This window comes from Callithrix jacchus, chromosome 7, assembly GCF_049354715.1.
Source record: "Callithrix jacchus isolate 240 chromosome 7, calJac240_pri, whole genome shotgun sequence".
Classification (NCBI taxonomy): Eukaryota; Metazoa; Chordata; class Mammalia; order Primates; family Cebidae; genus Callithrix; species Callithrix jacchus.
The window spans coordinates 26237170-26252854 of record NC_133508.1 but is presented as its reverse complement, the minus strand read 5'-3'; the positions used below and the strand labels follow the sequence as shown (position 1 = coordinate 26252854).

The window sequence follows — 15685 nt, the reverse complement described above, 5'->3', positions numbered from 1 at the left end:
GTTTGGAATATTTGGAAACTTTGCTACACTTCGATACTTAAATTCCTTTGATACCCTGGAAGATTTGCTTGTACAAAGGTTCCACTATCAGCCCCTGTCATGCGTCAAAGATTTCATTATAACCTTTGACATCTAGCTAGTAGATTGGACATCTAGCTTGGAACTGGGCTGGTCATCCACTTCAAAGCTTGGTTCTGCAGCCTTCTCAGAAACAGGAAGTGGGGTCCCCTCCTGCACTATGACTAGTTCCTCTGCTGGGAAAAAAAAAATCTCATGAGTTGAATCACAGCAGGGAGCCCACTCTGGAACTGCAGAAGCATCTATAGCACAGCAGCTTGCTTTGGAAACACATGGTAGTTGGAAATATTGTGATCTTTGTCCCATATAAAATGGGAGGGGAGATTATGTGGACAAAGATTTATAATATATTCAGTTGAAACAAAACCATAATTGACATGGGCTACTGAAAAATATGAGATTCTTACACAATTTATTTTTGGAGGAATATGTGAAAATTATACTCACACACACTCTTATGCAGCAGTGTCTTTTCAAAATGCCCTAGTGGCAATAATTGCAAATGGAGGCCAGGCATGTTGGTTTATGCCTGTAATCCCAGCACTTTGGGAAGCCGAGGCGGGTGGATCACTTGAGGTTATAGCCTGGCCAACATGGCAAAACCCTGTGTCTGCTAAAAATACAAAAATTAGCTGGGTGTGGTGGCGCACACTTACAGTCTCAGCTATTTGGGAGGCTGAGGCAGGAGAATCACTTGAACCTGGAAGGTGGAGATTGCAGTGAGCCGAGACGGTGCTATTGCACTCCAACCTGGATGACAGAGCGAGACTCTATTTGAAAAAATAACGAGAATTGAAAATGAAAAAAGCAGAATTGAAAAGTGAGGAAGGCGGCTGGGCATTGTGGTTTGTCATAGTCCCACTCAAGAGGCTGAGGAAGAAAAATCCCTTGAGCCCAGAGTTGAAGATAGCAGTGAGCTGTGATTGCACCACTGCACTCCAGCCTCCATGACAGAGTGAGACTCCATCTCATAAATAAATAAATAAACTTATGGAGATGAGCTTAGAAGAATAATAACCACAGAGATAGAATGTAGACAGTTTGAATTAGTGAGAATTTTTTTCTTGTTCATTTTAGAATTAAAACAGAGACCTTAAGACTGACAAAACAGACTCTCTGTAACAATAGGATACCAAATTCCAATTTGACTCTGGTATAGCATCACATGACAGATAGCAGGTAAAACATTTACCTCAAAATGTGTTTTTTTTTGACATATTTTGAAATGGCCCTGCAAAACCATCTCTTACGGGGGAAATTTCTGTTCTGTAGAGAACATCCTTCCCTTACTAGGTCTTTTCTGGGAAGTCTGACATTTTTTAGAGTCTGATAAGAGATATTTCCTATTTTCCCTTAAGCCTGCTACCTAGAGGCTTCCACAGTCCCCCTTATCTAAATTACTCAAGCCTTTTTTTTTTTTTGTGCCAAATTCAACTCTTCAGGCAGACCTTAACTGTTTCAACCAATTGCCAATCAGGAAATCTTTGAATCTACCTATAATGTGAAAGACACCCCCTACCTCCCTTCAAGATGTCCTGCCCTTCCGGGCTGAACCAATATATACCTTCAATGTATTGATGGATGTCTTTGCCTATAACTCCTGTCTCCCTAAAATGTATAAAACCATGCTGTAACTCAGCCACCTCAGACACATGCTCTCAGAACCTCCTGAGGCTGTGCCATGGGCCATGGTCCTTAACCTTGGCAAAATAGACCTCTAAATTGATTTAGACCTGTCTCAGATTCATTTTGGCTTACACAAGTAAGGGCAATAGAACCATCTCTGATAATAACAAGGCAAAAGTTGGACGTCTTAATTCAGACCAGACAATAGGGACAAGAGCATAGTAGAATATCCAGAGAAAATACAGCCAGCATTTCAGCTTCCCCCACAAGAAGCAATGGTGTCTTCTCTAATTTTTGTCTATAACTCCCTCTCCATAAACATATTGAGAGGGAGGCTGTGGAGAGAGGTGCTGGAGGCAGGAAGTCCCTGGCTTGTCCTAGAAGCAACTAATCAGCTCTCCTGGGCATATTTGGAAAGCCAGCAGGACAGCTTACCAGAATCCTCTTTGCATGAGGCACTGAGGAATATGCTAGGAGAGAGTTTCCCCTAAGAGAAAAAGGAGTCGTGACAAACTTGACCCAGAAACAAAGCCTTAGTCATCACTACAGAGCACAGAACAGAACCCGTCACTCAAATATGTCCCTGCACCTTGACTGAGTCCAAGGACAGGAGGGGGGCTATACCTGAAGCAATTAAACAGCTGTTATACCAGAAGCTGAGCATTTCCATGCAGGCAGCGCAGATCTGATGCTCTTTAACTGTATTTGCACGAGACTGAGGTACCTGTTCTGCCATGGAGCACTATACGGTTCAGGCGCTTTGAGGGCTCCTGAGTGTCTGTGGTGGTGCAGGTTTAAGATGGCAGAAGTGTGATGGTGCCTTGAGACACTTATCAGAGACGATTTGGTCAGCAGAGTGCCTGGAGAAGACTGGATAGAGATCCCAAAGTGTCACATATAGGATTCCTGAATTCCTGGGGGACAATGGGAATTGTCACTTACAACAATGTTCTTTTGTGGAATATATATATAAATATATATATATTACACATATATATGTATTCCATATATATATGGGTCAGGAAGGGACTAGACATGTGCATTTGTGAAAAATTGAAAGACACTAAGGAATAGAGAAAGGAAGCAGATGGTTGTTTCAGTTTCATGAGGGGTCAGGGGTCAGTGGGAGACTTTACCATTATCATGTCAAACCTTTCAAATCTATATATTTATTAATTTTTTCTTTCCATTAATTAAATTTTATTGATACATTATGCCTTAAATCTAGAATGCACAAGCTGTCCAATAAGATCTGTTTGCTAAATTTTTAGGTAGGGGATCAGAATAAAATCAATATGATGACTCCCCAGTTAGTAACTCTGGCCCTCTAAGCTATGTGCAGCTTTTGAAATTTCCAGCCTGTCTCCTCTTTCAAGGAGAGCTAGATTAGTAGAAACCTGGCCAGGATTGCTTCCTGGGGCTTGGGGTACAGGGTACAACAGGAACAGCATGAAATCAGAGGAAGGTGTGTAGAGGAATACAAGGTGTGGCTGGAGGAAGCACTCTAAAACCAAATGATCAATCACAGTACCCTCACCAAGTAGAAATATATGGAAACAAGGATGGGTCAGATAAACCAGAGCAAGGGACAAAAATGTCACACAGCCTACAGACTTTCTGGAGCCCCTCTATAGGTGCTTCTGCCTGGCCTTTTAGGTGTGCTCAGGCTTAGGGCATTTAAAGGACATGAAACAAAATCCACAAGTCTTATGATTCCATGTTCCGTTACTTCCAGGGCTGCTATAACAAAGTACCACAGACTTCATGGATCAAACAACAGAATTTTATTTCCTCACAGTGCTGGAGGCTTGAAGCCTGAGATCAAGGTGTTTGGCAGAGTTGGTTTCTTCTAAGGCCTCTCTCCTTGGCTTGTAGATGGCTGTATTTTCCCTACCTGTCTTCACATGGTCTTCCCTCTGTGTGTGGCTGTGTCCCAATCTCCTCTTTTTATAAGCACACAATTTGTATTGGATTAGAGCCCATCCCTATGACCTCCTTTTAACTCTACCTTTTTAAAGATCCTATTTCCAAATACAGTCCCATTCTGAAGTTAGGATGTCAACATATGATTTTTTGGGATGGGGCTCAATTCAGCTCATAACACATTTTTAATATACGGTTGTCTCACCTTATTCACAGAAGATACATTCCAAGACCCCCAGTGAATGCCTGAAACCACAGATAGTACTGACCCCTGTATATACTGTGATTTTTCCTATATATGCATACCTATGATAAAGTTTAATGTATAAATTAGGCACAGTAAAAGAAAACAATAACTAGTAATAAAATAGAACAATTATAACAACATACTATAATGAAAATCACATGAATGTGAGCTCTCTCGAGTGCTCTCAACATATCTTACTATATGTAATATTCTTGCACTGAAGTTGACCATGGATAACTGAAACTCTGGAGTGCAAAACCATAGTTGGGAGAGCGACTGTAATTGTATCAAAGTCTGTATATATGATTAGTCTCTTACTAATTAATTAGTGGTGAAGTGGTCCATCTTACATTTTTCTATGTACTGGGAAGACTCCTGGAATGTAGAATGGAGATGAATGATAGTTTTGGTTTCAAGATGAGTCAGCAGGAGACTGTGCCATTATCATTTCAAAATTGTCATTAAATACCACCTATGGTTAAAAGAGAGCTGAACAGCAGACTCCATTTATTCACCCTTTCCCCAAAGGACTCCTTTCATGTCAAGGGAAAGGGGAATGGTAGAAAAAAGTGCCATCAAATCACCTTGATCAGTGTCTTAAAAAGGAGACAGTATTAGTCCATTTTCACGCTGCTGATAAAGACGTACCTGAGACTGTATAGTTTATAAAGAAAAAGAAGTTTAATGGGCTCACAGTTCCACATGGCTGGGGAGGCTACACAATCATGGTAGAAGAGCAAGGGACATCTTAACATGGTGACAAGCAAGAGAGAAATGAGAGCCAAGTGAAAGGGGAAACTCTTTGTAAAACCATCAGATCTTCTGAGACTTCTTCATACCATGAGCACAGTATGAGGAAAACTGTCCCCATGATTCAATTATCTCCCACTGGGTCCCTCCCATAATATGTGGGGATTGTGGGAACTACAATTCAAGAGATTTGGGTGGAGATACAGCCAGACCATTATTAGAAACATCTTTTCCACCTTGAGATGGAGATCTGGCTGCAGGAATGTTGCTGGGGAGTGATTTGGGGATCAACATCTGCAGGGAAGTAAAGAAAGTAGGATTGGACAGAGAAAGGAGCTGAACTCAATGCAGTGAATGTATATGCAACATAGGCTTTAATTGTCCAACAGATCTCTGGAGCTGGAATGGCCCCTCAGATTTGTGCCGTCACCTCATGCAAGAGGCTGGATTTCTCCCACCCTCAACTTGCCCAGGGTAGCTCTTGAATAAGGACCATCCCCTGAGATGGGACATGACCTTAGCTCTCTTTGGGAGAACACTAACTGCTGGGGGGTGAGGACCTCAATTCCAGAGATCTGAGAGACACCGCATGGCATTCGCTGTAGTCAACTTCTAATATTGACTAAATTATCCAGAAAAAAGCAGCTGGGACCCACGAGAAGTCAGACCCTCAAATGACAATTACCCACTTGAAATTAATCTTTCCCTGTGATCAATAAGGAACAAGTCCTATAAAATATGCTGTTATAATGTTGGTTTCAAAACACTGTATCCTTTAAAATAGAAGAAAGGGTTTTAAAAAGTGACTCATATGATCCATTGGTCCTGAAAGTGTCAATTAACTGCAATGAGCAAAATTCCTGAATTTACATTTGTCTCTTTCACATAACCTCTTCCTAGACAACAGATAATTCTTGAACAATTGATCCATAAAGGATCAAATACTTTTAACCTTTTAAGCTTACATATAAACATATTAAAATATGTTGTCTTATTTCCTCTCTGATCTTTCACTAATGAATGAAAATAAATTATTATACATCTAGGACATTTTAATGATGGAAATTTACAAGATTTTTTTAAATTCCCCAAATTTTTACATCAAATATTTACTGAACATCTTCTCTATGCCCAGCACAGTGCATCATCTTGAGCACTGCAAGTGAAAAAATGGAAAAGAAAAATATGGTCCCAGCCTTTAAGTTATTTACAGGCTTTGACAGAGACAGACACACTAAAAAGTGAAAAACTATTAAAATACAAGTTATTTTATGTGCTGTTAAGACACAGTGTGGATCTAGAGAATAACTGAGATGAGGAGGTCGTCTGCGTCAGTTGGTGTCCTGGGAAGACCTCTCTGAGCAGCTGACTTTGAAGTTCTGGCTTGAAGGTCAAACAGGAATCAGACATTTATGCAAAAATGGAAGAGTGTTCCAGTCAGAGAGAACGATTTGTACACAGGCTGTGAGGTGGAAAGGAGCTTGGCTTGTTCAACAGACTGAAATGTAGTCAGGGAGGATGTGGGTGGTGGCATCAGAGAGTGTTGGGAATTCGATCCTGCAGCAGTTTTGAGGCCCTGGAAAGGTGTTTGCATCTTACTTGAAGCACAGTGAAAAGTCATTGAAGGGTTTCCAATTGGGAAGAGAGATGTGATCTAATTTCTATTTTAAGACTGGTTTTGTAGTTAGAGGGGACTCTAAATGAAAGAAGGGAGAAGATTTAGGAAGAGGAAGCTAAATAAAAATACAAAAGTCCAGGGAGAGATGATGATGGGATTATAATAACTGAAATTAGATAGGGTGGCCAGCCAGTAAGGGAAAGGGAGATATTAACGTTGACTCTAAAATATTTGGCTTGAGCGACTGGGTGTATGGTATTCCGACTATGGAGACAGGGAAAACAGCATAGAATAAAAGGTTTGAATAGCAGGGTTGGGAAGGTGAATCAAGTATATATTTTTCTGATTCTTTCTCTTCCTCTTTTCTTTCACCATCTACATCTGTATACCTATACATACTTTCACAGCAGGTAGACATCAATTATATGTAACACAACAAATGTATTCATAATATAAAAATAATGATGATAATCTTATCAAGTATTTTCCATAGAGATCAGAGATTGTGCTAGTTGCTGTATATACATTATTTCTTTTAATTTTCACTATAATCCCAAGGGCCTATTCCCTGTTTTCTATAAGGAAACCAAAGCCTCCAGAGTTTAAGTCACTTGCACAAAGTCATATCTTATCTGCCTGGGTATCATCTGTCTGCTGAGATTTGAACAAAAGCAGCCTGTTGACATAGTTTATCTACAAACTGAAGTTAAGCCTTTTGAAATGTTAAATGTTTTTACTGTTTTTATGACACTTTCAAGTATTTCTCTGGAAATACTTCACGTTGCCATATGGCAGTTGCAGTTCATACTTCTTTACCACTTGTCGCAGGACTAGATCAGTCTACAAATACTGTGTTTTGTATCAACAGAAGCCTCCTAGCTGATTTCAAATATGCAGAAGCTGAGCCTAGAATAGAGCACAGTGAATTGTCAACTCCATGGTGTATGATGTTGTTCTAAAGAATTTCTATATGCAGTTTCTATTAATGAAAAACACAATTAGATAAATTTTTTTTTCTAATCTTGAACAGATTCTTTTGATTCAAGACTATGAATGATTCTATGTCTGCCAGGGAACTGAATATTTTGATTTATGGATTACTGACCCTTCTTTATTGCGCTCTGAGCCCTGAAATCTGCCCTGAACCGGATTGAGTAAGGAAGAGGGTGGGTAAGGAAGGGGGTGGGTAAGGAAGGGAGTCTCTTGTGGGTAAAGTACAGATAGAGGATAAGGAAATGGTTCCCTTGTGGGTGACTGAGGAAGGGGAAAAGGAAGGAAGACTTTAGTGGGAAAAGTACAGGTAATGGGGACCAGCTGGTCTGTGCACCTCAGGCTGCCCAGATTTCCCTGCACTAGCAGAGGTGTGGCCCAGGCAGAGCATGGGTCAGGAAGCACCAGATGCCAGCTACTATGTTGGGGGCTCCATATACCATCTGCTTCACACCAAACTGCAGAGGAAGAAATTGAGACTAACAGTCAGAGTCTGTTCTCACCTCTCCATCACGCTGGTGCTCACCATTAGGGTAGTCAAGGGTTAAAGCTACATTTCAGCAAAGCCACAGAGATCAGGTGCAGAGTCACAGCTGAGGGTCTGTCCCTTGGGCAAAACAGTTGATTTCCAGTCTTACTTTAATACCTTCTTTACCACGATGATTTCTATAATATATCCAGCAGTGTTTCATTTCCTTGGAGACGTCCTCCTGCAGGGGTAAAGGAAAAGTGTCCCCTTTGCTCTTAGAAGGTTTGCTAAAAAATCAACTAACAAAAAATTAATAAGAGAAAAAGGCATGCAGATTTATTACTACCATGAGTATACAGGAGAATCACAGAGTGATTGCCTAATATCCCAATGGGATACAGCTTCTTATGTATCCTACTTCTTAGGGAAAAAGGAGACAGGAAAGTGTGGATCATTTTAGGGAGATAGTAAATAATTTTTAGGGGAATTCAGTGAGCTTGAAGAACATACAATGGTTTGGGACGAAGTCCGTTGGGCCCTCAGAGTGGAAAAAAGTTGTGACAAAAATTTGTCCAGGTTTCTTGTCAGATTTTAATCTTCCTTCCTGTGATATGGTTTCAGCTAACGAAAACCTAAGAGAAAGGACCAGAGGTAATTGTTTTCTTCTTTGTTAGGTCTAGACTATAGGCCTAGATAAGACAGCTTCATCTGTGCTTCGGGATAGGGAGAGGATTTGAAGGTGTGGATGACGAGATGGATTGTTCTCCATTGTTCTTGGTGGGTCTGTCTGATCTTTAATTCAAAACACTCATTATATCAAATAGCATATTTTCAGGTGAAGTTCCCTGTACTCCTTCATTCTTTAATCAACAGTTTTTTCTCATTCCTTTTCACATCACTTTATATTAATTACTATTACAATTTCAAGTTTTTGTTTACAAATGATTGGCCATTATAGGAAATTATGCCAAAATAAAAATGAAAATAAATCATCCATAGTCACACTACCCAGATATAACCTTGGTTGAAGTGTATATTTCCTTTCAGATTGTAAACATATTTTCAGAATCACATTAATTTTGTAAATACAAGTTTACTTTACTCTCATTTTAAAACAATAGAACGCCATGAGAATCTTCCCATGTTGTTACCAATTTGTCAAAACAAAACACTTAAAAATATTTATGATCTTCCAGCATATAGCTATGGCATCATAATTTCCCTATTGTTTGCCATTTAAATTTGTGCAAGGAAAGATTAAACTGTGGTAACAGATATACCAAAAATATGAACATAATATTTAGATGTACCTAACTAGCAAAAGGCAAAAGAAAATTTGGAATAGATACACTTGTTCTTTGGTTAATGTTGTTATTATTTTGAAACAATCTCAAACTAAAAAAGAGTTGCAGGAATGTTTTTATTCATGAAACATTTGAGACTAAGCTGCTAACAGGAGGCCTCACCACCCCTGAATGTTTTAGTGCATTTCCTATAAACAAAGATATTCTCCTTTGTTACAATACCACCAATCCAATTGGTGGGAGTTAACATTGGTACATCATCACCATTTAATCTTCAGACCCCATTCCAGTTTCACCAATAGTCCCAACAATATCTATTATGTAAAAGGATTAATTGAGAATTACATTGCATATTATTGCATTGTCTCCTTGGTTTCCATAAATCTAGTACAGTTCCTCAGTGTTTCATTGATTTTCACGGCCTTGGTACTTCTGAAGATTACACACCAATTATTTCTTGTGATGTCCCTCATGAGTTTCTTTGAGGTTTCCTCATGATTAAATTCAGGTTATGCACTTTTGTCAGGAATATCACAGAGGGGAGGCTCTATTCTTCTTATCACTTCTTACCAGGCAGAACACTACCTAGATTTGTCCTATTACTAGTGACGGGCACATTAAACATTTGACTAAGGTGGTATCCATTAGGATCCTTCACCATAAAGTTTATTTTTTCCCTTTTGGCTTTAAGTATTGAGATGGAGCAGGGATCCCTGTTAGGGGCCTGCCAGCCTAACGCCTCATCCCTCACAAGCATGGAAAGAAAGGGAAATCTTTGGTTATTACAAAGGCAATTCCAGGCACCTAGCTAGCCTGGGGAAATAAATGAGCAACTTGATAAGCAAGAAGGTAAAAGTAGCTTAAAACAACTGCCCAGGAAGTTAGAGTCACAAGATGTTTGGTTCCCTATAGAAACTAAAGATAACAGCTTAACATATGTCCCTGAGTTATGTTAAACCCCAACTCCCACGAAATGGAAAATGCTATCCACCTGCACACAGACCCCAGCTAAGAGGGAACCAAGGACTGAACTCTGACCACCATTCTTTCTTCTAAGTTTCTTCCTGAGGGGACTGGAGGTAACACCCATGGGCCATAGCTAGCATTCTTTTCTACTGACCTCGAATTTTTAGACAAATTTTTGTGTCCTGAACCAATTACAAATCAGAAAAATTTTGAAGCCACCTATGACCTGTAGGCCCCCACTTCAAAATGTCTGTTTTTTTTTTTTTTTAAAGTCAGCTCAATATATAGCCTCCATGTATAGATTTATGACTTTGCCTGGAACCTCTGCCTCTCTGCCTTTAAAAACCTTCACATATAATTCACTGGGGAATTCAGGTCTTAAGCGTGAGCGCTCAGCAATTAATGCCTCACTTTTCTCTTGCTGCAAATCCTGATGTCGGTGTTTGTCTTTGCTTCATTGGGTGGGCAGACCTACCTTCGGTTCAGTAATAGTATTTTGAAGGGAAGGATTTTGAAGTTGTGTTATCTTACTGAAGCAGCATCATTCATCCTTATCGGGGGTACATACGCGAGGTTCATCATTTCAGGCCCGGGAAATCAAGGACTCAAACACACAAGAAGTGAGTTTAAGAGTGGAGCCACTGCACTCCAGCCTGGGAGACAGAGCAAGACTCAGTATCAAAAAAAAAAAAAAAAAAAAAAAGAGTGGAAGTTTAATAGCTGAAAGAAAAAGAGAATAGCTTTCTCTCCTGCAGAGAGAGGGGGGTCTTTCAAGTGCTACTTTCGGTCAGCAGGGAAGTGGACAGGGTTTTATAGACTAGCTTGAGGAGGCGGTGTCTGATTTACATAGAACCCAAAGATTGGTTAGACCAGATGTGTCATTTACATAGCACATGAAGCTGGCCACCCACCCTAATCTTTTGTTATGCAGTTGGGTTCTCTACCTGGCCAGTGCCATGTTGTCTGTTCCTTACTCTACACGTGGTTGACAAAAGAAAAGGAAGATGGAGCCTCCATGTTGCACATGCCTGGTCCCCAGGTAGCCTTTCCTTATTGGCACAGCTGCTGACATTCACCTGTGCAAGCCTCCAGCTTGCTTATCTATGTTTGCAGCTCAACTTTACAGGCTGCTTTTTGTTAGAAAATAAATTATTTGGGAGCTGCTTTTTATTAAATGGAAAATCTTACTGAGGACTCTGTTACCCTCACTATCTGCCTAAATAATTTCTTTTTAACTCCTATATCACTACATTATCCTACTTTGCCTCAAAATTTCAATTATTCATTATTAATTTATATCAATATGACTCATGGATATCTATTTTATTCAATGGGGTATAATCTATTATTATCATTTATTTTTATATTCAAATGATCCCAGACTTGGCCAGTGGCAGTTCCTACATCCTTTGGACATATCTTCCTATTTTTTAAGCTCTTTTGTATTTTCTGGCACAATAAGATGTTCTAGACCCATCTTGTACTTTCCCACCCCAGCCCTGGAATCTGCCATTTCTCCAAAGAGTCCTAGTTTCTTTTAGTTGAGATTGGTTTATGTAAACCTGTCATCATTTAAACATTTATAGTGTCTTCCATTATGTTTATATTAGAAAGTCCTTACCCCATCAAACTAATTATTTATTTCACATTTTCTTCTAGTTCTCTACCAGCTTGCTTTATTATGTTTAGTTCCTCATCTGGAATTTAATTAGGGCATGTTATAAGCTGAAACTCTTGTTTATTCTTTCAAGTAATTAGCTAATTTCCCATGTAATTTATGAAATAAATATAACCCTTCCCTGTTTATGTTCTATTTTCAAATAAATTTCAGAGCTGTTCATTCTGTCTGCTGATTCCTTTGTCATAGCCATCCAGTTTTCATTATTGTAGCATCCTATTACATCATAATGTCTGTTAGGGTAATTTCCCAACACAAAAAAATCTTACATGTAAATGGACTAATATTTTGCTGCTCCCAGCACTTGGAAACCTGGGTCCAATGATCCAGAAAATGATTTGAACTTTGAGGATTTTGTGTCATTCCCCAAATGTTGTTACATGTGAATCTGTTTCTTTTGATTGCCCTGGATTTTTGAAAGGGAAGAATATATGTTGTATACAATATACTGGCAGGATACAGACATGTTGGTGGCTTCTTACTAATGGGACAGTTCACCAAAGCATCTACAGGGATAGTGTAACTAACCAGGAAGATAGATTTTGATCCTTCCATACAAAGAAAAAAAAAACAAAAACAACACCTCAGCTCGCTCAGTTGTATTTCAACAACTTTCTTACCCCCTTCTTTTGTTTCCTAATTATCAGGTGTCATTTCTGCAGAACAATTTGCATTTCAAAGCACAACTAGGGAACCACCCCAGATAGCAGAGAAGTTGAAAACTAAATTAACCTAAGAATCAAAAATGAAAACAAAGCATTAGAAAATGAACAGTTCTAGTTTTCTATAAAACTATTAAAAGAATCAGAGTTACGATAAAATCCAGAAAATGTATTTCATTGTACCCAAGTCTGGTTATCACTGTGTCTCATTTATTCCTCCTAGAGACTGAGATAATGGTGCTCATTTGGAGGAGTGATGGTTTAGCTGGGTGTATGGTAGGCAGCAGCAAGGCAGCAAAGCAACTCTACACCTTTGTTGTTATTGGTATTCCACAGGCAGGGTTGCTAGTGTGTCCTTAATTTCTTGCTTCACTGATTTACAAATGGTAACTATATAGTTGGGAATGAACACAGTGGTAGACTAAGGAGGAAAAAAAAAAATCCCTAATCTCTTAAATGGCCAGCAGGCAACTATCCAGACCACATTGTTATCTGAAACAGCAGAGTGACAATGGAAACATTGATGTTGGATGATAATGAGTCACAAAGCTAGATGAGGCTACTGGGTCATTGGTGCTTAAATGTTTCATATTGTTTTCAAAGGTGCAACTTTTATAATTCAGTTCTGCAATGGCACGTTTGCACAGAAAATACTAAGTGGCTTTTAGATACTATTACATGAAGCACGACCAAATAGAAAAGGTCTTAAAGAGAAACAGTGGCATCAATATTTCAGCTAGAAAGAGATCTTCCTAGGTGTCTGCATTTTCACATTACATGACTAAGCCTATTTTCTCTTTTTGTTTAAGAAATAGCCACATTTATATAGCACTTAGGGCTTGTAGAAAGCTTTCATATATATTACCTAAACTTTTTAAACAGACACGCATTTATTGAGGCCTTGTTCAGCACCACATACCATACAGAGAACACATAAGTAAGCATTATCTCATTAAATTCTTGCAAGGGCTCCACAGGGTAACTTTCAGGTTAGCCTTTTTACATAGATGGAAGAACAGAGGTTAAAGAGTTCAGGTAATTTGCCAATGGTTACTCTCCACTTCTAACGAGTGCTAAGAAAAGAGACAGCTCTTCCTTCTGCATTTGGTTACCCTAGCACAACTTCTGTGGATTTCAGAGGATACTTTGGGAGCGTTTCTTGATAAGCTGATTTTTCCGGTATTAGATACCCTCTGATGTTTCCTTCTGTATTTTTCCTCCCCATCTTCCAATATCTTATGGAAGCAATCACAAAGGGAAGGTTAGTTCGAACACAGAGGGAACACCCATTATCTCAATCAATTGAAAGGTTGTGGAGATGAGACAAGAGTCTGACAAAATATCTAAAATACCTTAGACTTTAAGATATTCAGATGAATGAAGTTCCCCTCTAGTAGCATTGGATATAAAGTTACACATCTTGCTATTGCCAGGTAAAATAAGAAAATTCATTCTTTTAAAAAATTATTTATTTATTTGAGACAGAGCCTGCTCTGTCACCCAGACTAAAGTGCAAGGGCACGATCTCAGCTCACTGCAGCCTCTGCCCCTTGGGTTCAAGTAGTTCTTGTGCCTCAGCCTCCCAAGTAGCTGGGATTACAGGTGTGTACCACCATGCCTGGCTCATTTTTGTATTTTTAATAGAAACAGGATTTTACCCTGTTGGCCAGGGTGGTCTTGAACTCCTGACCTCAGGTGATCTGCCCGCCTCAACCTCTCAAAGTGCTAGGATTATTACAGGCATACACCACCATCCTGGCCAGGAATTTCATTCTATTCCTTCACACCAGGAATTTTAAGAAAGGAAAAGTCCTTTTGTTCCTCCTCCTCTTGATCTGTAGTCCTTACAGCTCAGGTCCAAGTTTGAATCTTGAATCTTGGATACAGCCTTTATAGTGATGGGACTTAGAGAAGTTACTTACCCTTCCTGAACTTCAATTTTCTTGGTGTTACATTAGGGATAATAATAACAATATTTCTTTATGGTGTTGTAATGAGACCTAAACTAGATTGTATCTAGGCACAGAATAGACACAGGTAATTTTGGCAATTATTGTTTAAAAAGAAAGACTGTGGAATTTTTAAGTGATGCTTAGTTTCAGATTCCAGATGCCGGTACCACCTTTGTTTTTCACCCTCCATGACCTCTTCGTCCTTGCCACTACCACATGGGCAGCCCTAGACATGGATAGAGATTGAAGATCATTCCTGGGAGAGCTCTGATATCCTTCTTGGATTGTGTGCAGCTTGGTTGTGTACAAAGTGGTTCTCCAGGGCTCACGACAGCATCCCCTTTCCTTGCTTCTGGCACCTGGCCTGTATCTTTGGTTGTTTAGTGGACAATTCTTAGATGTTTCAAATTTATCCTGAATTTACCATCATAAATCCAACTCAGCACATTTTTCTCCTTCCTGCAAATTGCTGTACTTTCTGATTTTCCTATGCTCATTCTCTCTAAACTTTAGAATATCTTTTATTACTTTTTTTTTTTTAGAGAGATAGGGTCTCGCTATGTTGCTTAGGCTAGTTTTGAACTCCTGGCCTCAAGTGAACTTCCTGCCTCAGCCCTCTGAGTAGCTGGGATTATAGATGAGTATACTCCAGAATTATTTCAATTCCCTTCTTTTGCTTAAATATGACAGTTATCAAAACAGAATTGTTAGCTCTGTTGATGGTGGCCTTACCTGATACCTCTATTTTCAACACTTTGTAAAGTTTATTCTTATTTGTAGGTTGTTGGTTAAATCACTACTGTTGTAGTGTATGAGTGTTCTTTCCTTGTAAGGCTATGAGCCCCATGAAGTCTGGGTCATATCTGGTTTCTCAGTGACAGTATCCCTAGTACCTAGCAAAATCTCTTATAGTGATTGGCACCTAGCAAATACTGGTTGACTATTGATCTGTTCTCTGTGATACTTTTTTTGCTCTACTCCCATCTCACTGTTGCCAATGACACCTTCTCTAGTGAAAACATCAGTGCCTCTCACTTGGACTTTTAAAGACGCTACTGTAAGAATATTTGGGTCATCAGACACAGAAGAACTAAAATCCTGGTTCTGCCACTTACCAGCCATGTCATCTTGAGAAAGTTTTTGAGCCCCAATATTTCTATTTCTAGAGTAAAAATGATAAAAAAAAAAGTACCAATAGGATTGGAGGGTTATATGAATTAATCTATTTAAAGTACTTTGGAATTGCCTAGCACATAGTGAATTCCCAAGGCATGTTGGCTAGAGGGAAATGCAAAATGAAGAACATAAAAGACAACTTTCTCCCTGATTTTTAATATGCGTTAGATTACCTACTCTGGAACTCTTTTTCCTTTAAATCCAAATGTCTGTATTTTATTCCCTCAGGACCTTACTCTCTGTGCT

At 39.2% G+C, this 15685-nt stretch overlaps 1 protein-coding gene and 1 long non-coding RNA gene across 2 annotated transcripts in view; one reads left to right on the top strand and one right to left on the bottom strand.

Moving 5' to 3' along the window:
• LOC144577184 (uncharacterized) overlaps positions 1-15685 on the top strand; it is a 136206-nt gene that overhangs the window by 21084 nt on the left and 99437 nt on the right. The window lies entirely within an intron of this gene.
• On the bottom strand, positions 5771-8419 carry LOC118155280 (uncharacterized). Its single transcript, XR_004745538.3, has 3 exons — positions 8212-8419; positions 7736-7942; positions 5771-7148 (listed from the first exon to the last, which is right to left on the bottom strand). It is a non-coding gene; the product is annotated as an uncharacterized LOC118155280 (long non-coding RNA).